Raw genomic sequence first — 25,158 nt, forward strand, 5'->3', positions numbered from 1 at the left:
GAATCTGGTGTGTAGCGGAAGGTACCTCATCTGCTCGGTACAAATTTTGCAACTGATTTTAAACCAACTTTGTCATAAGCTATAGACTTGAAACTTTCAATTTGGCTTATAACTAGATGACAATGCAATATTAACACGTTTTTTCTGGTGCATCATGGAGAGTACGTGATTGGTGTACCACTGCCATTTCCCTGTTGTCTTGTCCCAATGGCGGATGTTTCGCACTTAAGAACCACTGCTGCTAAGCTTCCCTGTCAGCTCTATTCTCTCTTGTTTTTACATTCGCGATCTTTTCGCGAGATATGCCTATGAGGAAGCAATACACTGATTTGAACATAAACTGAAATAAACCTTAAGTTTGCCGTATATCTTGCTGTTATCTCATCACAATGTTTGAAATCAACTGAAAAATTTAACACAAACAAGACTAAAAAGCAGAGAATAGCTATTCAAATAGAAAAACTCTTTAATATAACATGGTTTTAAAACGGACTAATAAAATTAAATAATCTCTCCTAGCGTGATACAGATTCCTAACGCCGTACAGAAACCCCAGAAAATCTGTGCTTGTGAATTTTTAATAGCTATGACATTAGCTGTAAAACTGAAAACGAGCGGCGTGAATATGTAGCTACTGACGTAGATTTCTGTATAACATATTTACCTTCCATACATATAAATTGCTGAATATTCAAATGATATTGCGTTGGTGCTCATCATCATATGTTGCCTATAAAATGGAAAGCAAACTGTCGCTAAAAGGAGGCAAGGTTCCCTTCTTCTTCATATAACCTTAAGGGATCCATTGTGCTCACCTTTGCACCCTCAACTAGGCTGAAATACGTCCGGATTTCCCCGGTTTGGTCCTACTTTTGAAGTCGTGCAGAGACGTGCTGTATGGATTTTTATACAACTGCCCGAGGTAAACCTGGACCTTTTCTCGTGCCTGCGGAAATTCGATTGATTTGAAATGGATTGTAATAAACCTTGATTAAAATTCATTGAAGGAAGACTTAACTATAGATAGTTTCTTCGTTTTAGTCTACTAGAAACGCAATGGCAAGCACGCTTAGCCACTGTCCTATGCACATACCACTTTGATCACGTATGTGTTAGAAACGTGAATAGATAGAAAGGTCCGGTTTGCGGCGTAAGGTTCACGCACACTTGAAGCTGTTTTTTTTTCTTATTTTTCCCATGTTAGCTATTCACTGACCACCCTCCAGCAGTTGGTACACTGCGTGGAATGGTTTGTACAGACCAGGTCTGACACCCAGGTCCTGTGGAATGACATTACATTTTTTTCTTCGGCCGGGGCTCGTATTAACTGTGAGCTCGCATCAGAGCAGCAACAGCACACTTTAATGAGGACATCCTACGCTGGACGTGGAATATCGCTTAGATAACCTGTGTGCTACAGACGGCGCACACATTTAAGTTGACCATCCGTCCCCCCGTCCTTCCGTCCCCCTTTTCTCGTGACAGTCACGACTTTTCTAGCTCTGCCCCGAATTTTTTCAACAGCATCTCAGGTCTCCTATTTGTCCCGGAATGAACAATTATGAAACGATTTATCTCCAGTTGTATGTTCATCTCGCCTGCATCAGTATGCTGTTACTGCAAGCGTGTTTTCCCAAATGAGTATTATACGGAGCAGTGATAAAACACAATTTTTTAAAGAAACAGTGAAAGCAACTTTAGTGGCTAGAGTGAATTATTATGAAACTTGAGTTCAACATTTTCGTAAGGCAGTTGAAGAATACAGACATGCTGAAGAAAATGCACCGCATTCATAAACATTAAATGGCTGCTCGCACTCCTTCGTGTTAGAATGTACTAATAAAATATAAAGTAATGGACTTTTGTGACGAATTAAAGTAATAGTTGGGACTGGTAATAAATTTTTTTTGTGTGTGTGTTAGCAATGCACTGCGTTGGGATCGATAATTACTGGGGCATGAAAATATATGCTTTTGACCTATTGCTGGAAATAAGGATTAATAACGTCATTCGTCATGAGTCAGCTGTAGCAAGGTTATGAAACAAGTAGAGTATATGTGATCACATTCATAAATGATAGACACAACTGGGTAAAAAGAAATGCAAATACTATAACAGGTTTAATGACTAATTGCTTACAGCACATTAATTCCATGAATAGCTTCTCCTGAAAAAAAAAATACAAAATGGATTATTGAGCTGAAAGAAGAAACGCATATTATGCTGAAAAGTAGTGAACTTCGAATTAACAGGTAATGAAACGTGTACTCAATATGTATGTACTGTAGCTGTCTTTTCCAAAATATTCAGTCATTATACCATGCGACATAAGACATACTGTCAAAAGGAACTGCAACAAATACTTAAATAACTACATAGCATTTCTTAAGTAATAGTAAATATATAAACCTCATCATTATTCTCATCTGCAAAGAAAAACTTCATTATTCATATTACCATATTCTTCATATAACTATTCATCATCATTTATTATCATCTACAAAAAATAGACACTTCTTTATTCATATTCATATTACCATTTACTTCATACAACTATCCATTGTATAGAGTTTCTTATTTCTAGCATATTTCATCACTAAAACTAAGATGTGTGGTTCTGTCTGACAGCCTGCATCAATCGCCTCGTATTCTGAAAAAAAAAAATAGTCAAGACTGCTATCATACGATGTGTATAGTATATTCTGGTTAATGCTTGTTAATTCTGAGCCATTTACTCTTCATGACAAGTTATTGCATTTTCTTTCGTTCAATCCGAAGGTGAAATTCCCATTTCATAGTAAACCACTGTGGTTTGTTTAATTTACTTCTTTTACACGTCATTGCTTTCTGAAAATGATGAATATGGATTAATATCTTGCATTTCTGTCAGATACTCCTTAAATAAAAACTTGTTTCTAGTGATATAATTAAGCGTACAGCATAGCATGACACAAAACGTATTAGGCCAAAAACATAGGCAGTTTTCAATTGAAAATATGTACACACAGTATCATAATGTAGTAGCAAAAAATGTAAAATAGTCACGATGTTGAGATATCATAAGGCAAAATATCAATGTCAACTGGTGTTTGTTATATCTTAAAGATTACATTGTGCATACAGACAAAAATTCTACTTTCGATAGGAAAACAATCATACATACACAAAAAATGGAAAATGTGCACGGTCTGATATATAACGACAAGAAAAGCGACCTGCTAACCTTACCTTGCCGGGCACTTGCCAAGAAAAAATATGATAATCATCAGTAAGTGTTCATATAAATATAATTGCATAAGTGGTCATATAAAATTCAGGAAATGGCATTACAGTGTGATAAATCATAAAGTATATTCATTCAATAAAGGGTTTAATATTGGACACAAGATGATTGCCCTTGCTTTTTCTGGTTCTCAAAGTTTCAACATGTACTACATTGGGGTGAGGAATGCTGCGAATTCTGTATGGACCTGCGTATAGAAGCTCAAATTTACTGCATCTACTCTTTTCTCTGTTGGATAAATAGTGTGTACGTACTAATATCTTCTGTCCTATGTGAAAGTCACGGCGTGTACAAACCTGTTTTTGCTGTCTTCTCCGGCGCTCTGCGGCACGTTTGATGTTGTTGAGCGCAATGTCAATTATTTCATGGTGGCGTAGTCGACGAGATGTAGGAAAGGATACTAATTCTTTAATTTTGTTGGGTGGTTCAACATTTTTCAATATAACAGTCGGAGGTAGCATAGTAGATTCATTTGGTATGGAGTTAATTACGTCCTGGAATGAGAGTATGTGTGCGTCCCAATCAATATGTTTTTATGGCAGTATATTCTACATAGTTTACCAATTTCTTTCATCCGTCGTTCGAAGATGCATGATACCTGGATGTACAGATCGGAGAAATCTGATGACAGATTGCGACTTGCAAATGCGATGTTTTTAATTACTGTAGTACTGTCTTCTTCAATTTCCTGAAAAATGTGTACGCCTAAAGCGGTGTTACAACTGTCGGTGGCAATGGAAAAATTTCTAGTTAGATCTGGGTGTGATGAAATTGGTGCATTCAACAAAGCTTGTTTCAGATTGACAAATTCAGACTGTGCTTGGCTATCCCAGTACCAAATAGTGTTTTTACCCGTCAACTGGCATAATCTAGGGGTGTCTAAAGCAGAGTAATGAATAAATTTGCGGAAAAAGTTAATTAAACCCAAAAAGCAGCGTAGTGGTTTCTTCGTCGTAGGAACAGTAATGTCACGTAAAGCTTGAAGTTTTTCCGGGTCAGGCGAAATACCTTCTGCTGAAATTACATGTCCAAGAAATTTTATGGAAGTTTTGCCAAAGTGCGATTTGCTAAGATTAACTGTGAGTCCTTGTGAACTAAAAGTTTGCAACAATTGTTCAAGAATCAGATTGTGTTCAGACCAGTTAGCTTCTGCAATAAGAATGTCGTCTACATACGTTGTGATTCTGTCTTTAAGTTCTTTCAGAAGTATACTATTCAAACTGCGAATAAATGCTGCTGAAGAAATAGTTAAACCGAACGGTAATTTGCAAAACTGATAACAGTCACCAAAACAGAGAAATGCTGTGTACTTTCTGCAGTTCGGATGGAGCTGGATTTGCCAAAATCCCAATTTCAAATCTAATGTGGAATAAATAGCAGTACCATGAAATTTCTGTAAAAGTTCTTCTAGTGTCTGTGGGCGATCTGTTTCATTAATAATAATGTCATTGATGTGACGCGAATCAAGCACGAGGCGAAGTGAGCCATCCTTTTTCTTAACAATATGGAGAGGGTTTATGTACGGGCTAACTGTTGGTTCAATAATTCCTTGGTCAAGCATAGCTTGCAATTCTTTCTTACTTGTTCTCTGTGAATCTATGGAATGGGATAATGGTTGGCTTTAAACGTGTCGTGCTGTTTAACTTGAAATTCATGCATAAAACCGGATAGACTACCAGGGATGTTGTCAAAAACTGAAGCTTGCTGTAAAAGAATTTTGCGTAGCTCTGTACGCTCGTCGTCTGTATTTGCACTGCTTTGCTTTGCTTTATCAGAAATCATTTGCATAACGTCATAGTCGGCTTCGTCTGGAGTATTATAGTTGTGTACGTACGTATCTGTGAACAATGTCAAATGACAGTCTATGTAACGCTATGTAGAAATGACCTCTGTTCGATTAATTGTTATTTCTTCTACAGATAAAGAGTGCTGACATTCTAATGCCACTTATACATTTTCATCCTTTAACATTAAATAGGAGTTTTGAAAGTTAATAATAGCGTCACGTTGTACCAGAAAATTCGTACCTAAAATAACGTCTGTTCTCAATAAGGGAACAATCCAAAAATTTGAGTGAAACGTATGACCTGCAATACAAAATGATAAGTGTGTCTCTAACTTTACATCTACTCCTTTACCAGATATTGCTCCTTTTACTTTATTTTTGCCTAATGGTAAAGTAGGATAGGTATTCTCTTTGTTACATTCGTTGAAAGTTTCTTCATTTATAACTGACATAGGTGATCCAGAATCGATTACTGCTGAAAATTTGGATGATCCAATCTTTACTTCAATGGCAGGGTGGAAAATGGTTTTTTGAATAACTGGTTTTTCATGCAGAAGTGTGTCTCGTATGTCGTCCAAAATAATAACATTTTCGTGAACATGATTCTCTGTGTCAAATGTATTGCTTGCGTTGCTGGAAGATGCAACCTGTACTGTATCTAGTCAAATTCTTTCTGACGTGCTGTTATTTGCGGGAGGATGCTGTGGCATTTCAACTATTTGTACTGTTCTGTTATTTCCTCCTGACGTATTAGGTTCGGGATGATACCGACTATCCGGTTCATTCATAATAATCTGTTGTTGAGGTTGACTCTGCTGCTGATAAAACCTACTGATGTTATATGTGCGCTGAAAACAGTGTGTCTGTCATGATAGTCATTACTATACGGCGCATTGTGATAGAAGTTGAAATGGTGTGTTTTCTGTACGTAGTGATTTCCTTGTTGCTGTGCGTTACTATTTGGTGGAGACGACGCTACACGTGTAGGCGGCGAAACATTAAAGCTTGGTTGACCGTGCAGATTACATTGTTGGTTAGGTATGCTAACTGGCTGGTTTTGTTGCTCTTGTGGTGAAAAACCTCTATTATTGCCAAATGTGTCTGCGATTGCTGAAAATTTTCTACATACCGATGATTAAAATTTTGTCTGATATTAAAATTACGCTGGTAGTTCTTATCATTTCGGGAGTGTCTAATCAAAACTGTCACTTTCAGGTAAAACTTGTCATATCAGGTTTTCTTTACTCATTCTTAATCCTAGATAGATCGATAGTTGAAGAGTTGTTTTGACAGATATAAAGGATAGTAAAAGAGAAGGCAGCAGTGCAGAAAACTAAAGACGAAATAGCACTACTACGGCTCGGGGCCCTGTGCATGCTACGGCACATATTCATCGAAGTGTAAGGAATCCCCTGAGGTCACTTACGCGCTGCAAATAAAATTTAGTTTCTGCGTTACAGGCAATGCCGATGAAAATTCGAAAGAAAATTGTTGCATCCAGTCCCAAGGGTGAATCTGTGTTTTGTCATTATTTAATAACTTTAATTTTCTCACTGATAGAAAGTGCTTATAATCAAAAATATCATCTCTGAGTGTCTGAGTAGGTTTACGATTGCATGAGAATCTGTTTGTCTGTGTCTCTTCGGATTCTAAGTCACGTAGTCTCTGCAAATATCCTAAATTATACTGGCTGTGTGAGTCTGACAAATGTTCAGAGAGTGACGTATGCTGTGATGTGTTAAAGGCTGAAATATTTTTCATCTCCGTCACTTCTTGCTGTAAAGATGACAATTTTCTACGTGATGTATTATTGGACGAACCTATCTCACTGATCGTCTGCTGTAAATTTTGGAATTCGGGTGTTTGATTAAGCGAAACTGGTGACGTATCGTCTGATTTGGTGTCATCATTATTTTCGCTAACATCAATACGACTGGCCAATTCATCATATTTTTCAGTCAGTGCTTTTACCTGATCATCGTTTTTAGTATCACAAGCATTAATTTGTTTTTGTATTTTACGTGTGGTTTTGTTCAATTTCTTAACATCTGCTTTGATGGCATCGGGATCCTGTATTAGTTCCAACTTTTCAAGTCTGTTGGTCATTGTCTGGAAGTCTAATGTGTGTGTGTCTGTTTTTGTTTTAAGATCGGAGATTTCTCCATGCAACTCGGTGTTCAACTGTTTGATTTCGTCTAATACTGTAGCAATATTGTTGTCTACGTATGTTTTAGCTTTCGTAAATAACTTACACTTGTCTTCCTGTCTCTGTGCCGTAATTGTTTCCATGACTTGTTGCTTTACTTTATTCTGTTCCTGTATAAATTTACTGTAACGCGTTTCATTGTTTTGTAGGTGGTGATTAAAACGTTCGTCAATTTGGCTGTTCTGTTGGTCAAATTTCGCGTCTACTTTCGCATCCAGTGTGCGTGAAAGTTCTGCTGACATTAATTTAAACTCGTCGCGTAACTGTGTTGCGGTTTCAGAACATTGTTTAGCGACTGCACTAATTTCATCTCTAAGTAATTTCGTTGTGGCTGCATGTGTATTACTTAAGTCTTGTGCCACAGATCTAATTCCTTCACTACTGTTCCTAGCACCAGCCTTAATTTCCTCACGTAATTGTTCTTCAGTTTCATGACATTGCGCGGCAACGGCTGTAATCTGTTCACTAAGTTGTTTGTTCTGTTCATTAAGTTGTTTGAAATTGTTGTCTTGTTTATCATTAAGTTGTTTGTAATTGCTGGCTAGTTTTTCATTCAACTGTTTGGAATTGTTGTCTAGTTTTTCATTCAACTGTTTGGAATTGTTGTCTAGTTTTTCATTAAGTTGTTTGTTCGATTCATTAAGGTTGTCATGTTTTTCATTAAGTTGTAGCACTAATGCCATAACTTGATCCATGCCAAAATTAGTTGCTCTATTCTCTGTGCTGTGTGATGGTGTATGTGCATTTGTCACGTTTTGTGTACCGGTAACCATTTGGTCATTGTCTGCTTCACAAAAAGGTTTGCTAATCGAATGTTCTCTGTTGGTCACTACATTGGAATCAAATAAATCTGACGTATTCTGACTACATTGTTCATCTTCGTGAGAAAAATTTATCTGTTCACAATGCATTTTTGTAAATCGGGTGTGTTAAACTGGGCAGCGTTCATTATATCGGAACATGCCGCGTCATCAATTGTTACATTTACTGTGGTCATAAATGAATTTGTTTGTTCATCATTAGAATTAAAATCATTACTAGTGGTCGGTACGCACTGATTATCAGTAATTAGAAGATTATCACTATTACACTGACTGTCGCTAGTATGACCGGTCAAATTACTCGAGTCGGCTATTTCACTCATTGCACATCGCAATCTACTGTTAACAGTTTTTCGCGGAATTTTCACAAATCAAAATTAAGCACAAAATAAAACAAAGACGAAGCAAAAATGGAACAAATACAATTACAAACAAGAGCAATAAATTGCCGATGATCAAGTGACAAGTTAGTAAATCCGTTGCGCCAGATGCAAACTACATTTAAGTAAATAAGAGCACATATATAACTGACTACTTCTCAGAAATTCCCAAAGAAATACGATCCTGGCCGGTTGTCGCCAAGTGTAACTTCCCCACAAAAATATTATATAAATAATATTCACATTTAGCGTAACTTCCCCACAAAAATAATTCACATTTAGTGTAACCTCAAAACAGAAATATTCCTAAACTTCTCAACAGTAAAAATTATAATTATGTCGTTCACATTCAGTATAACGTCCCAACAAAAAATAAATTCACTAACCTGGTAATAATACAATGTAACTAACCTCTCAATTAAATTGTCGCTCACTTATAATTTTTCAATAATTGTCTGTGAATTTAACCGGGTAAATTTTGGACGTCAGCAGTGCTGCGTCATGGCCCTGAAAGATCATTCTAAATAAAAAAAAGAAAAACTCTTACCTCAATGAAGTCGCCGGATAACACATATATATCTGCTCCTATAATAAATTTTTCTGGCACAGCCCTGTGCAATGCTGGCCGATAGATTTGTCATTTATGAAAAGAAACAACTGATTTTTCTTTTGCAATAATCGGGATGATCATGGATTGGACAAAATTAGTAAATTCTTTAACTTGTAATGAATGGTTGTTAAAAGTTACTTTTTATGAGAAAGATTTTTATTAGGAGATTTTTTCAAACATTTACATGGGACTTGAGATAACAATACTACATATGCGCGAAGCTGCTTTTTACCTTATACAATAATGCTCAGGCTGCGGCATCGCTGCACCACGACCGGCCCAGCCAACACGATACACCAGACCAGACTAGACTGCTCGCTAGCAACAACTTACTCCTACAGCTACACAGTTCCTACTGCAGTCAACATTGCTCTCTGGTCTGAAATTCTCTTATACCTTACATATCGCAGGCAGCGCGTGGGCAATACATCGAAATTTCATCTGCTCGGACCTCTTACAGGGTGTGAGGTCCATTGCATAGTTTAACACTAGTACTCAACAAAGTACGAATATTGAGTCACTTATCATTCTGCCTTTTGCGATATTAAATCAAACTGTTTAACAATCCGAAATAATCCGTCACTGCACTGTTCTAATATGCTGTTTTAGAAAATGTTGCTCTGTTGTAAATACAAACCTGAATCATGCACCAAGAATTTATATCAACTGTACGCACAAATCTGTCCTCTAGTGGGTCCAACACTCATCTGCCATAACAATACTCGAGGCCGAGTATTTGTGCTCTTCCTACAATGTACTACTGGTTATAATAATGTGAAACATAATTTATAACATTGAAAAGTTTAACAACATTATCAAACACTCTATAATATTCCCTACTTTGCTAGAACAAGTTTAAGACATTTTCTAAACATAAAAATCACATTAATATTGAAATAATAGAAACAAGCATTATAACAATGCTAAACGATAAGTTATGTGTATTTTTTTAATTAGGCCCGAGAGTTCATTCCTACCATTTACAGATGATGAGAACGAAATATATTATTCTTTTATATAAACATTTTCCATATACTAATTTCCTGAATCTGATTTTGATTGTTTATGGTACAAATGGTATTGTAACTACTATTGTTTGGTATTGCTATTATTCTTCTAAGAGACTTTTTCCTCTTATCGAAAAGTGAGTATAATTTTAGCCGGAGATATAAGAGTATTGAGCTAGTAATACATAACTCTGCGGCGGTAACCACAAGCCTGGAATGTTACAAACCTTAGATGTGTACAAATAATATGCCAAAAACCGAACTTTTCTATTTATCCCCGTTTCTGTAATATATTTGATAAAGACAGTTTGGGAACATCCTGTATTTTCCATCCTTCTTTCTTGAGACAATGGGAGGCCGACGACAGTGGGTGATCGCACATACCGCGACACCACATCGCCCGCCAGGGTACTGAATATCTTAAATGTCATTTGCCTTCTACTCATTGAGCTGTATAAAACTTTCATTTACGTTCAATTTCGTTACTACAAATTAGTACTACATCTGAATATGAACGTCTCTATAACGCGCTTTCACAAATCCTTGTTACTCTCATGTGTAATTTATATCTCCTGTTCTGCAGGAGGCGCGCACCCGCTGTCATTGTTAGCACTGAAACACGAGCAAGGAAACATCGCCCCCCTCCCCCCCCCCCCCCCACTCGCATGTCACTGCTCCCCGCGGAACATCGTGCCCATCGGCCGACTTATGGTATGCAGACTGTTTGTGTCCGGGAAAGTAATCCGATTTGACCCACATGTCACGGTTTTCCAAGTTTTTGCCTGGGGTCGGCAATTTATGTGATGGCAGGCCTACCGCAGTGATACGTCAGGTTAATTAGTCACGAATTCATGGCAAAGTTTAACCCTCAACAGTATATGAATCAGTTTTTAATGATGAAAAGAAAAATTAGTCCACTCAGTTCATAATTAAATGAACATGTATACTGCTTATGTTAACTTCGGCATATCTTCACTTAGGACCACCCTCTGTCAGTATGATGTAGCATTTTTTTAGTTCTGCTGATTAAAGTATTGCAGGCTGGTTTCAGTCAGAAAAATGAGTGGATAGCTCGGTCAGCTAGAAAACTAAAGAGCAGTTTCAGTTAAAAGAATGAGTAAGTGATTCAACCAACAGAAAAATTAATCTCTGTTTTCACTTCAAAAGAAAGAATGAATTTTTCAGTCACTATGCAAAGCTACAACGGTGTCGAAACTTTTCATTCGATTGCTCCCACTGACTGCTTACACTCTAAAAAACTAAATAAATAATAATCCAACCGACACGTAAAACAACAATCAACTGACAGATTGTTTTCATGCGTGTGCTCCCGCAGACTGGTTTCACTCGAAACAACGAATGAGTAGTCCAGCAGACTAAATCGATTGTGTTAATTCGGTTGCTCTCACAGATGAGTTTCACTCAAAAGAATGAATGAATAATTCAACCGATTTAGAGAGTGATCCATTGATAGTGACCGGGGCAAATATCTCACGAAATAAACATCAAACGAAAAAAATACAAAGAACGAAACTCGTCTATCTTGGAGGGGGAAGCCAGATGGCGCTATGGTTGGCCCGCTAGATGGCACTGCCGTAGGTCAAACTGATTTCAACTGCGTTTTTTAAAAAATGGAACCCACTTTTTATTACATATTCGTTTAGTACGTAAAGAAATATGAATGTTTTAGTTGGACCACTTTTTTCGCTTCGTCATAGATGGCGCTGTAATAGTCACAAACGTATAAGTACGTGGTATCACGTACCATTCCGCCAGCGCGGACGGTATTTGCCTCGTGATACATTATCCCGTGTTAAAATGGATCGTTTACCAATTGTGGAAAAGGTCGACATCGTGTTGATGTATGGATATTGTGATCAAAATGCCCAACGGGCGTGTGCTATGTATGCTGCTCGGTATCCTGGACGACATCATCCAAGTGTCCGGATCGTTCGCTGGATAGTAACGTTATTTAAGGAAACAGGAAGTGTTCAACCATGTGTGAAACGTCAACCACGATCTTCAACAAATGATGATGAACAAGTAGGTGTTTTAGCTTCTGTCGCGGCTAATCCGCACATCAGTTGCAGACAAATTGCACGGGATCAGGAATCTCAAAAATGTCGGTGTTGAGAATGCTACATCAACATCGATGCCCCCGTACCATATTTCTATGCACCAGAAATTGCATGGCGACGACGACTTTGAACGTCGTGTACAGTTCTGCCACTGGGCACAAGTGAAATTACGGGACGATGACAGATTTTTTACATGCGTTCTTTTTAGCGACGAAGCGTTATTCACCAACAGCGGTAACGTAAACCGGCATAATATGCACTATTGGGCGGGCAACGGAAAATCCACGATGGCTGCGACAAGTGGAACATTAGCAACCTTCGCGGGTTAATGTATGGTGCCGTATTATGGGAGGAAGGATAATTGGGCCCCATTTATTGATGGCAATATAAATGGTGCAATGTATGATGATTTCCTACGTAATGTTCTACCGATGTTAGTAAAAGATGGCTCACTGCATGACAGAATGGCGATGTACTTCCAATATGATGAACGTCCGGCACATACCCCCCCCTGCTGTTGAAGCACACCCTGTATACCTGTATAACTACAAAGGAATGAGTCGACTCTTTTCAAACAAACAAATTAATCGATTGCGTTCATTCGGTTGTTCCCATCACTAACTATGGGGCGGTTCGTAACCCTACAAGTGTGGCCTGGGTCAGTCAGACCCTGCAGATTTTTGTTTGCCACAACAAATGTAAATTCAGTCCTGAATGATACCCAGCAGATGGTGGATGTTCGAAGTTGTGAGACACTGATGTCGAATTAATGTGGCAGAAATCGGTAGGTGGTATACGGGAAGCATTGTCAGCAGAACCCAATAGTGAAGGCGACATAAGTGACTCTCCTAATGAAAGTAATTCTGAAAGTGATGCTCCGCAGCATTTATGCACAACACTGAAACTGATCAGTCTGCCGAATTTTCTGACAGCGATGAAGAAAATACGATTGTCCACGATGAGAAAGGACACTGTTAAAACACAACACTCCCTAACAGAAGAGGCCGGCCAGCTCTTAATAACTTTGTGGTCCATTGTTCAAGAGTATGGAAACAATGAATGAATGGATTTATGAATAACTGAGAACATCTCAATGTGTGTAATATATGCAGTTCATTAAAAAATGGTTCAAATGGCTCTGAGCACTATGGGACTTAACATCTGAGGTCATCAGTCCCCGAGAACTTAGGACTACTTAAACCTAACTAACCTAAGGACATTACACACATCCATACCCGAGGCAGGATTCGAACCTGCGACCGTAGCGGTCACGCGGTTCCAGAATGAAGTGCCTAGAACCGCTCGGCCACAACAGCCAGCTGCATTTCATTAAAGGAACTGCATCTTCACCTAATTAAACTGCAACTAAAATCATTAAAGCCGTGTCAGTTTCAAGTTTCAACACTGAAAAGCTTCCAAGACAGTTTTATCTTTACCTCGAATTCTGGATGCTTTAATACTAATATTGATTGAAAAAGCACATACCAGACGTGAAACAAAATGAGTTTCACATATGAGAGTCTAATTTCGTCAGAAAATATTGTACATTCAGGCAGTTTCTCCAGGAAATAATTGAGTGTCACTGTGGTCTTGTGTACTGTTCATGTGACAATTTCAGAGATGTATACTTCTAGGGTTAAGAGGTGGCAGATTTTAAGGGGGGGGGGGGGCTTATAAGCTGTTACTGTTCCTTTAAAAAAAGAAAAGAGAATGCGAACTTAACTCTCAATGAAATGGATATGAATAACATTGGCGCCAGTCAGCTCCAATTTCATGACCGGTCGGTCAGGCGACGGGAAAAGCACAGAAATTAGAATTATATTATACCTTCAGCTGCTCACGGGCGTTGATATATATCAACGGGGACAGGTGAAAATGTGTGACCGGGCCAGGGATCGAACCCGGGATCTCCTGCTTACATGGCCATTTTTTCTTCCATTTTGTTCGTTGTTGATCGTTATGTTAGGTATTTGCGGACGTCACACGACATCCGTTGAAGTTTGTTGTTGATCCTTTTACTCAGTTTCTCTTATTACAGAGGCCAACCACCTCTCTGGCCGAACACGCTGAGCTACCGTGCCGGCGAATGTGGAAAGCTTCACGATTTTGCGTGTCATCGTCGCGCAGGAGCCGTGCTAATCTTCTCTGTATCGTTCCAATTTTAGTATATGTACCGCCGAAGCGAGTACATCCATCTCAGCCAACGAAGGCACAGTGGTTAGTGTGACTGCAGGGAGTATTTTGCGCACGCTTCCCGCCAGACCCACATTCTTACCTTGTATGTCCACACACTACATTCGTAGTGTCCCACCCCAACACACTCATTACTCGTGAAAGACATTCTTGCCAAGTCGCGTAAGAGTTCGGGGAATATGTATGCATCCGCACAGAAGAAGAAGGTCAAGGCCGGTATTGTCAGAACTATATACTTATATGGATATGGTGTCTGTTCTTTCGGACATGTCCGAAAGAGCAGACTACATATCCATATAAGGAAAAGCATAGGTTTAGTGTAAGTAATGACGCTATGTCGTGTCAATGTGACCATTATTCGCCTTATTCAATGCCGTGCCTTCTCCTCTGGTATACGTTAGGAAGGCAAATCTCATTGATCGCATCTAAGCTTTGTGATGAGAGATGCCGTTAGAAATATCATAGCAGCAGCCAGTGTCGACACTCAACAATGACTACTCGAAACTTCAAATTCAAAGAAAATGCCACCAGTCAATCTAACAACAAGCTACCCTAGTGTCAGTTTAGTTTAATTTGTGAAGAGTGCTGTTGTCTAGTTTTAGTTTCTGATTCATATTTTATGCGTTACGAAATGAATCACACACAACAGTGGCGTAATATACTACAGTATTTATTATTTATTTCACAAACCGATTTTCGGCCATTACGCCATCATCAGGTACAAAGATAAGTATCGAATTATTTTAGTATTACTTAAAATTAATGACATTTGGAGAACAGTAAGATGTTCTCGGTACCGGAAACTCGCGAAATAGGAAGCAAAAAAGAAAGCGAAAATTGTGAAAATGAATGCAAAACTCGCTGTCCTATCTAAAAATGAAACACAGCACTTAGTTACAGCTCGAACTCGAGTCTGTAAACGTCAGGGTGTAGTACTGTGGAGTATGATAACGCGGTGAACGATTTCTAAAATAGTGCAGCGTTTGGTTTACCTGAGTCAGGCGTTTCCGATGTTAAAAACAGTAATAATGACGGAAAAAAATAATTTCAGTTAACCGAAATGACGTGTATAATGCAATGATGATAGTAATTCAACGTAATGGATAATAAATGAATTCCTTCGAGATCATATCAGTAAACATGGTGGCACAGAATACGGATTGTGATTACAGTGATTCATGATGCAGGCAATATAATTACTGACTTTACAAGGTAAATAAAGGCTGGTTTAACAGAACCAAAAAGAATGGCGAAAAACAACTAAGTCCGTTTTAGTTTACTCTCAAAGCAGGGATAGAGTACTTTGTTTCACGTGTTTATTGTTTATTGCAACATCACAGTTTGCGAAACTGAACTTGGGACTTAATGTCTGGAAAAACGATCAGTCCCGATTAGCTGCCCATGAAAATTCAGCTGAATGTAGGAAATGTCCGTTAACTTTAAAAATAGAGGACAAATCACGGAGAGAATAGGTAGGATATTAACATCTCAGCTTGAGACAGAAGTAAAGTATTGGATGGACCTGTTGAAACGAGTTGTTACTATGGTCAAAAACTTTTTCATACAAGGCCTGTTTTTTAAGGATCAAAACCTTGGATCTGCGACAGCAAATTTCGGAAATCAGAGGCGGCACTACAGCTAATGGCAGAATTCGGTGCTTTTCTAGGGAAACAAATACAAGGGCAGCAAATCGTATCTTTCCTTTCAAACGTGTTAGGTATTTGTGTCAATTCTGGTAGGAAGGGTACTGAAATACATTTTAGAAAATGTGAAGGAAACTAATCATTTTTCCACTCCACCTACGGGATTACACATGTTAATCAGCTGTCTTTTATTATTCCTGCGATATTACGGTCCACAACCAAGCTTGCTGGAGGCCATGTTTTTAAACTACGTATTCTACATCTACATCTACATACATACTCCTCAATTCACCATGCGGTGCTTGGCGGAGGGTACCTCGTACCACAATTAGCATCTTCTCCCCCTGTTCCACTCCCAAACAGAACGAGGGAAAAATGACTGCCTATACGCCTCTGTAAGAACCCTAATCTCTCTTATCTTATCTTTGTGGTCTTTCCGCGAAATGTAAGTTGGCGGCAGTAAAATTGTACTGCAGTCAGCCGCAAATGCTGGTTCTCTAAATTTCCTCAGTAGCGATTCACGAAAAGAATGCCTCCTTTCCTATAGAGACTCCCATCCGAGTTGCTGAAGCATTTCCGTAACACTCGCGTAATGATCAAACCTACCATTAACAAATCTAGCAGCCCGCCTCTGAGTTGCTTCTATGTCCTCCCTCAATCGGACCTGACGGGGATCACATACGCTCGAGCAGTACTCAAGAATACGTCGCACCAGCGTTGTATAAGCGGTCTCCTTTACAGATGAACCACATCTTTTCAGAATTCTACCAATGAACCGACGACGACCATCCGCCTTCCCCACAACTACCATTACATGCTTGTCTCACTTCATATCGCTCTGCAATGTTACGCCAAAATATTTAATCGACGTGACTGTGTCAAACGCTACACTACTAATGGAGTATTCAAACATTACAGGATTCTTTTTCCTATTCATCTGCATTAATTTACATTTATCTACATTTATAGTTAGTTGCCATTCTTTACACCAATCACAGATCCTGTCCAAGTCATCTTGTATCCTCCTAGAGTCACTCAACGACGACACCTTCCCGTACACCACACCATCGTCAGCAAACAGCCGCACATTGCTATCCACCCTATCCAAAAGATCATTTATGTAGATAGAAAACAACAGCGGACCTACCGCGCTTCACTGGGGCACTCCAGATGATACCTACACCTCCGATTGTTATTGTTTTGGTATATGTGAATGCATATAATTGCTTTCCAATGCTAATTCTCTGTTTTTCACAACTACTTGAAGATGAATGCAGAAAGCAACTGAAACTAGTTTTTTTTTTTTTTTTTTTTTTTTTGAGCATTAATAAATCCATAGCATGCTGCTACAGCTTGCGGAATACAAATTCTCCTGTTAAAATAAACATACTATTGTACATATACGCCTGTAGTGACAGTTCGTCACGCAGTACAAGTTCGGAAGCAGCTGATTCCAGCGCACGCGCAGTGGAAGGCAGGCACTGCGGCGGCTCGGCGCCTTCCAGCACCGGCGACGGCGCAGTTTCCGCACGCTGCCGCTAGAGTGTGCCACCCGCAGTTGCCGGCGCCTCCTCCACGTCGCCGCCGCCCCCGACGCCGCCGACGCCGCCGCTGCCGCCGCCGCCGCCACGCAGCCGAGTTAATGTCAATAATGGCCCGCAGATTGGTTTCATGCCCGCGGCTGTACTTCAGCGACAAAAAGCTGCCTCCGCCTCTCGCAAATACACGCGAAATGAAAAAAATCTGCACCGAGGAGGACCAGTTCCATTAGACACTGCGGTGGGAGCGGGCTACGGCCCGGTGACGTCGGCATGAGGGCGGGGGGGGGGGGGGCAGGAAGTGAGTGGTATGTGGCGGGGGGAGGCAGAGGCGGGCCTCCCATGTCCAGCCGGCGTTCTTCTGCCGCTGGCGACTTGCGACCCTCGTCCACATACCACCCAGATAGCCGCCACTGGCTATAGATATCAACTTTATCCATTAGCTCTCAGAGTCATTATTGAAATGAGAATCGGTCGTTGGTTTGGAGTGAGGATAAATATCGCAAGAGTACCTGCCGTCGGGGCGGTACGAGAGAGAACTCTGGAGGCAAGGAAAGAGGAAATGTGTGTGTGTGTGTGTGAGAGAGAGAGAGAGAGAGAGAGAGAGAGGGGCAGGGAGAGATAGAGAGTATGAGAGGTGTTTGAAAGGAAGGGAGAGGGACTGTTCAGTGATGAAGAAGTGGTGTAGGTGATGTGAATTGCCTCTGATGATAAAACTGCCGGAGCAATGTTTGGTTTCTTCCCTTCCAGGGGTAGCATGCACCCTTCTGTTTTTATGTTCCCAGGCAATTTGTGGGTGAAACTTATGTAACTGATTTTTTTCATCTGTCCCCTAAATGGTTTCATACTGCCGGCGAACGCTTCCTCTCCTGTGCTAATCATTCCACATCGGAGTAGGATTATTGGCTGGATATATTTAACACCTTGTTTTGCTTGTGATTTAACCTGTGTCTCATCATCTCATACCATCTTTTATTTACTTATGTATTTATTACCCTGAGCTGATTAGCGCCATCTAGCCCTCTCTTCCAACGGACCGGGGTTTCACACATACAGTATCTATTACATCACAGTTACGTCAGAAAATAACGATTTTAGTAGAACTAGTATTAAAATGATTTGAGTATCTGAAGTGGCGGTATGAGTAAATTATACCGATTATGAACTAACAAAGTTAATGCTGGCATTTCTTGTGCTACTGCAGCTGCAGCGACTAATAGTGATAATATTAATAATAACAATAATAGTAATAACTGTGACATTAACAACGACAATGACATTGCCTGACATAAGATGAATTTATAGGACTGCAATATAGAGGTTTTCTGATGTAGCAAGATCTGGGAAAAGGAAATTTAAGGACAATAGCAAGTTCTGGGAAAAGGAAATCTAAGGAGACTACTTCGGCTAAGAATACTGGGAAACGAGGAAGATTACGCTGGAAAGGGGGATGTACAGGGGTAAAGAGTGCGTAAGAGGACAATGGTAGTCTTAGTGTTGCTTTAGTAGATTAGATATTTCCTGTCTTCTGAAGCAGGAGAAGTTATTTTGTACTCTAATGTGATGCGGGAGGTTGTTAGAGAGTCACGTTCCTGGTACTGAGAAAGACTCCGAGAAACTGGCTGAATGATGGAGTGGGTCAGAAAGAATTTTGCTCTGATGAGAACGGATGTTTCTGTTGTGTTGAACATAAAAGAGCTTTTAAGTCGAGGAGAGATATAAAGGACAGTGCTCACTGGGCAAGACAGCAGAGAAGACAGAGGATATGCAAATCTCTGCGCCTGTCTGCACGCACCCAGGATATCTGTGAATATAAAGGTTAAATATGAGCAAAGAGTCGAACATGATAGATATAACGAACACATGCAGTCATAACCACATTCATAGGCATTATCCACCTAGACTATAACAAAAACAATTACATATGAACAGAGTTATGATCCTGTGAAAGCAGTTTTAATTAAATGTTTGTTTTACAGGGTAAATCATGTAACCCTTTTATTTCGTGAACGCTTACTCATTTTCGGCAAATGTTACAGCGTCGAGAGGCACGTATTTCTTTTTTTTTGGTTAATGTTTTTAGCGCCTGTATCATCGGAGGTCCTGAAGCAAGTACGTTTAAATGGAACCGTATATTTTTTATTTATGTTATTTATAACTGTATGCGATAGTTCTTGAGAAGTTACAGTGATATAACGTTTGTTAATGTTGATGTTGAAACCTGTCGTAAAAAATTCGAGAAATATCCTAGAATATGAAAGCATGGCAGCCGGAAACGGCATTTGCGGTACAAACACTGCCAAGCAGACGTCTCGAACCACGCTGTTTAGTTGTATGCCTTAAGGTAGAACTGCGCTACGAGAATGAAGCTCTACTTTCCCTTAAACCACCTTACGACCAAGATGCAAGTTCACCTACGAAAGCAGTGTATGAAAATACCACATAGGCTGGAATCTGGCGTATCACAAAGGGCTTAGGAAAACTATTTCACATTTGTGTATCCCCCAAATTTACTTGAGCTGAAACAGAGAAATCAAGTATATTCGATAGATAGTGTAAGATACTGGAAATTCTCATGCAAATCGTTATAAGCTGTAAAAAAAAAAAACACACAAGTAACACAATGTACATATGCACACGACCGACGATGGATGAATAAGAATGGAATACCAAGTGCTTGGATTAACTAGGACGCAAGACAGAAAGCAGTCTTACTCTCTTATTGTTCAAATCGCTTTACGCAAATGCCGGGATGGTTCCTTTGAAAGGGCAACGCCGACTTCCTTCCCCATCCTTCCCTAATCCGATGGGACTGATGACCTCACTGTTGGTCCCATTCCCAGAAATCAGCAAACCAACCAACCAGGCCTACTGTTCAACCTGCTCATCGAATAAATAATCGCGGAATGAAAGGGAAGTTTTAGGAATATAATCAACATTAAGGCTGGAAAGATATGATGGTACTGCTATCCTCAGCAGAACCTGTTGTACTTTATTACCAGTGAAACTTTAACTGGTTGGTGACATGCTATTGAAATAGTGTACTGCTAAAAAATGGAAACCTTTTTGGATCAGAGAAAGTGACCTTCAGTCACTGATACTCTTCGTATTCCAGGTATCTTGATCTTTTTTTTTATTATTATTATGGGGTCGTCCGTCTTCTGAATAGTTTGCTCAGACAATCATTATGACCAGTGCCCGCGGGACTAACTTCTACGTGGTGGCGTTGCGGGCGGTGGGCGTGAGAGAAACATGGGCCCTGCAACGAACATGTGACGTCACACTAGTCGGCTTGCCCGCCAGACTTGCGAAAGCTCGACTCCGTGCAGGGCTCACGGGAAACTGATGTGATATTAAAAGGTACCCACGAAAGGTGTAATAGTCTGCGCACGAGCGAGGGGACACGGCATCTCCAAGGTAGCGATGATGTGGCTACTTTCTCTACGACCATTTCAGGAGTGTATCGTGAATATCAGGTATCCAGTAAAACTTCAAATCTCCGACATCGCTTCGTCCGGAAAAAGATCCATCAAGAACGGGACCAACGGCGAGTTAAGAGAATTGTTCAACGTGACAGAAGCGCAATCCTTTCGCAAACTGCTGCAGATTTCAGTGCTGGAACATCGCAAACTGCTGCAGATTTCAGTGCTGGAACATCAATAAATGACGACGTGCGCACCATTCAACGAAACATCATCGATATGGGCTTTCGGAGCCGAAGCCCCACTCGTGTACCCTTAATGACTGCATGACCCAATGCTATATACCTGGCCCTGGCCCATCAACACCGACATTGGACAGTTGATGACCGGAAAAATTATGCCGGGTCGGACGAGTCTCGTTTCAAGTTGTACCGAGCGGATGGACGTGTACGGTTATGGAGGCAACCTCATGAATCCATGGACCCTGCACGTTAGCAGGGGACTGTTCAAGCTGGTGGAAGATCTGTAATGGTGTGGGGAGTGTGCAGTTGAAGTAATACGGGACCCCTGATACGTCTTGACGAGATCACCTGCATCAATTCATGTCTATTCTGCATTCCGACGGACTTCGGCAATTCCAGCAGGACAACGCGGCACCCCACAAGTCTAGAATTGCTACAGAGTGGCTCCATTAACAGACTACTGAGTTTAAACACTTCCACTGGCCACCGTACTCTCCAGACATGAACATTACTGAGCATCCAGAAGGCAAAAGGTCCCGAGTTCGAGTCTCGGTCGGGCACACAGTTTTAATCTGCCAGGAAGTTTCATTACTGAGCATGTCTGCGATGCCTTGCAACGTGCTGTTAATAAGAAATCTCCACCCCCTCGTACTCTTACGGATTTAAGGACACCCTGCAGGATTCATAGTGTCACTTCCTCCCAGATTTACTTCAGACAATAGTCGTGATCATGCCACGTCGTGTTGCGGCACTTCCGCGTGCTCGCAAGGCTCTACACCAGGTGTACCAGTTTCTTTGTTTCTTCAGTGTATTCATATAATGTGCTTTAGGACGGAGAAACCACAAGTACACGAGTAGGGGACAAGTTGATGGACTTCCACATCTCGTCACAAAATGTGATTAGGACAGACAGCAACCTGTGGAAGAAGCGACGACAGCTTGTGCAGAGACAAGTGTTTCGTAGCACACTGTAGAGCGCACTTTGTTGAAGATGGGGCTCCGCAGCAGAGTACCCGTACGTGTTACCATGTTGACCCTATGACATTCCCAATTACGATTGCAGTGGGCACGGGTGCATCGGTATTGGCACGTGGATCGATGAAAACGTATCACCTACTCGGGTGAATCACATATGTTGTCACACCAGGTCGTTAGTCGTATCCGAATAAGACGGCCGCTGGAAACATTCGCCCTGGACTCAGGCGGTTGAGTATATTATGCTATGGGGAACATACATTTGTTGTTCATGGGACTTGTGGTAGTAATTGAAGACGCCATAAGAGGGTAGGATTACGTGAATAACACTCGGTTTAAGCATATAGGCAAACGAAAGAAAAATTCTATTTAAAAACATATTTCTAACTTGTTGCCTTAACTCTCTGGAAGGTAACTAAATACACAATGTTCACAACTCTGGAGAAAGACAGAGGTTTCTTTCGATTTTATATCAGAATAAATACTCTTTCATTCATTATTTTGTAAGAAATAAGAATTATTTTGTAAGAAATACAACTAATATGAAACAATTTTTTATTTATGTAGCTAGAAAATACACTATGTGATCAAAAGAATCCGGATACATGGCTGAAAATGACTTAGAAGTTCGTGGCAACCACCATCGCTAATGCTGGAAGTCAGTATGGTGTAGGCCCACCCCTAGACTTGATGACAACTTCCACTCTCGCAGGCATACGTTCAATCGGGTGTTGGAAGGTTTCTTGGGGAATGGCAGCCCATTCGTCACGGAGTGCTGCACTGAGAAGAGGTATAGATGTCAGTCAGTGACGCCTAGCACAAAGTCTCCGTTCCAAAACATCTCAAAGGCGTTCTTTAGGTTTCAGGTCAGGACTCTCTGCAGGCCAGTCCATTACAGGGATCTTTACTGTCGTGTAACCACTCCGCCACCGGCTGTGCATTATTAACAGATGCTCGATCGTGTTGAAAGATGCAATCGCCATCCCCGAATTGCTCTTCAACAGTGGGAGGTAAAAAGGTGCTTAAAACATCAATGTAGGCTGTGCTGTAATTGCGCCACGCAAAACAACAAGGGATGCAAGCCCTTCCATCAAAACCACCACCGTAACACGACCGCCTCCGAATTTTACTGTTGGCACTAAACACTCTGGCAGATGACGTTCACAGGGCATTCGCCATACCCACACCCTGCCATCGGACTTCCACATTGTGTACCGTGATTTGTCACTCCACACAACGTTTTTCCACTGTTCAATCGTCCAATGTTTGCGGCCCTTACACCAAGCGAGGCGTCGTTTGGCATTTACCAGCGTGATGTGTGGCTTATGAGCAGCCGCTCGACCATGAAATCCAAGTTTTATCACCTCCCGCCTTACTGTCATAGTACTTGCAGTGGATCCTGATGCAGTTTGGATTTCTTGTGTGGATATTACACATTGCGACCCTCTTCGGCTGTTGGCGGTCTCTGTCAGTCAACAGACGAGGTCGGCCTGAATGCTGTTGTGCTGTACGTGTCTCTTCACGTTTCCACTTCACTATCACATCGGAAACAGTGGACCTAGGGATGTTTAGGAGTGTGGAAATCTCGCGTACAGAATTATGACACAGGTGACACCCAATCACCTGACTATGTTCGAAATGCATGAGTTCCGCGGAGCGCCACGTACTACTCTCAATGTTTAATGACTACTGAGGCAACTGATATCGAATACCTGGCAGTAGGTGGCAGCACAATGCACCTAATATGAAGAACGTATGTTTTTGGGTGTGTCCGGATACTTTTGATCACATAGTGTATATTACGTGTGCGACCACGAGACACAGCAGACAAAAATATATTCAAAGAGAACAGTTTGTCAAACAAATATGAAACTGCGGAATTGAACAGTAATGCGCATCCCCTTTACAGGTAACCATCCATAGTCCCCCAATATAAAACGAGACCAAGTAACACAAAAGATTTGCGAATATGAACACCGGCAATGCGCCGTCCGGTAAGTTTGAAATTTGAGTCGTTCACGGGCCGTGTCCGGATGGCTGAAGAGGTTAACGCAACTGCTCATGAGAAGCTGTATATCCGGCTTTGAGGTCTGGTCTGGCACAAAGTTTCAGCTTTCGCAGTTCCACTAGCAAAGTGCACTGTTTAGATGGAAGTCACGAATACCCACCAATCCCTCCCTTTCTTTCCCCATTCCTGATTCGTATAAATTACATGTGATATACAACTCAACATTTAGAAATACTTCATTCCAAAAAATGATCACAGAAATACAGCAACAAAGACAAGTTTCAGGCAAACAGATCTAAACCATGAGCTAGATATGAGGGAAGCGTTTCATATGGTGTCACACTGCAAGCTGTTAACGACGGTACGAGCGTATGGAACAGTTTCACAGATATGTGAGTGGCTGGAAGACTTCTTAAGTTACAGAATCCAGGGTGTCGTCATCGACTGCGAGTGTTCATCAGAGACGCGGGTATAATCAGGAGTGCCCCAAGGAAGTGTGGTAGGACCGCTATTATTCTCTATATGCAAAAATTATTTGGAGGACAGTGTGGGCAGCAATCTGCGGTTGTTTGCTGATGATGTTGCGATGTTCGGCAAGGTGTCGAAGTTGAGTGACTGCAGGAGGATACAGGATGACTCAGACAAAATTTGTAGTAGGTGTAATGAATGGCAGCTTCTCTAAATGTAGAAAAATGCAAATTAATGCGAATGAGCAAGATGAACGAATCCGTTACATTCGGATACAGCATTAATAGTGTCGTTTAAATATCTGGGTGTAACGTTGCAAAGCAATTGAAATGGAACGAGCATGTAAGGTGTGTGGTAGGAAAGGTGAATGGTTGACTTCGGTTTATTGGGAGAATTCTAGAAAGTGTGGTTCAGCTCCAAGGGAGATTACATGTAGGACGCAAGTACCACCTATCCTTGAGTACTGCTCAAGTGTTCGGGATGCGTACCAGGTCGGAT

At 40.7% G+C, this 25,158-nt stretch overlaps 1 protein-coding gene and 1 non-coding gene across 2 annotated transcripts in view; one reads left to right on the forward strand and one right to left on the reverse strand.

The window, feature by feature from the left end:
• The window catches only part of LOC124593848, a 542,124-nt gene that overhangs the window by 244,222 nt on the left and 272,744 nt on the right, over positions 1-25,158 (forward strand). The window lies entirely within an intron of this gene.
• Positions 14,254-14,360, reverse strand: LOC124596736. Its single transcript, XR_006978376.1, has one exon. It is a non-coding gene; the product is annotated as a U6 spliceosomal RNA (small nuclear RNA).

The sequence above is a fragment of the Schistocerca americana genome, chromosome 2 (genome assembly GCF_021461395.2).
Source record: "Schistocerca americana isolate TAMUIC-IGC-003095 chromosome 2, iqSchAmer2.1, whole genome shotgun sequence".
In the NCBI taxonomy this organism is placed as follows: Eukaryota; Metazoa; Arthropoda; class Insecta; order Orthoptera; family Acrididae; genus Schistocerca; species Schistocerca americana.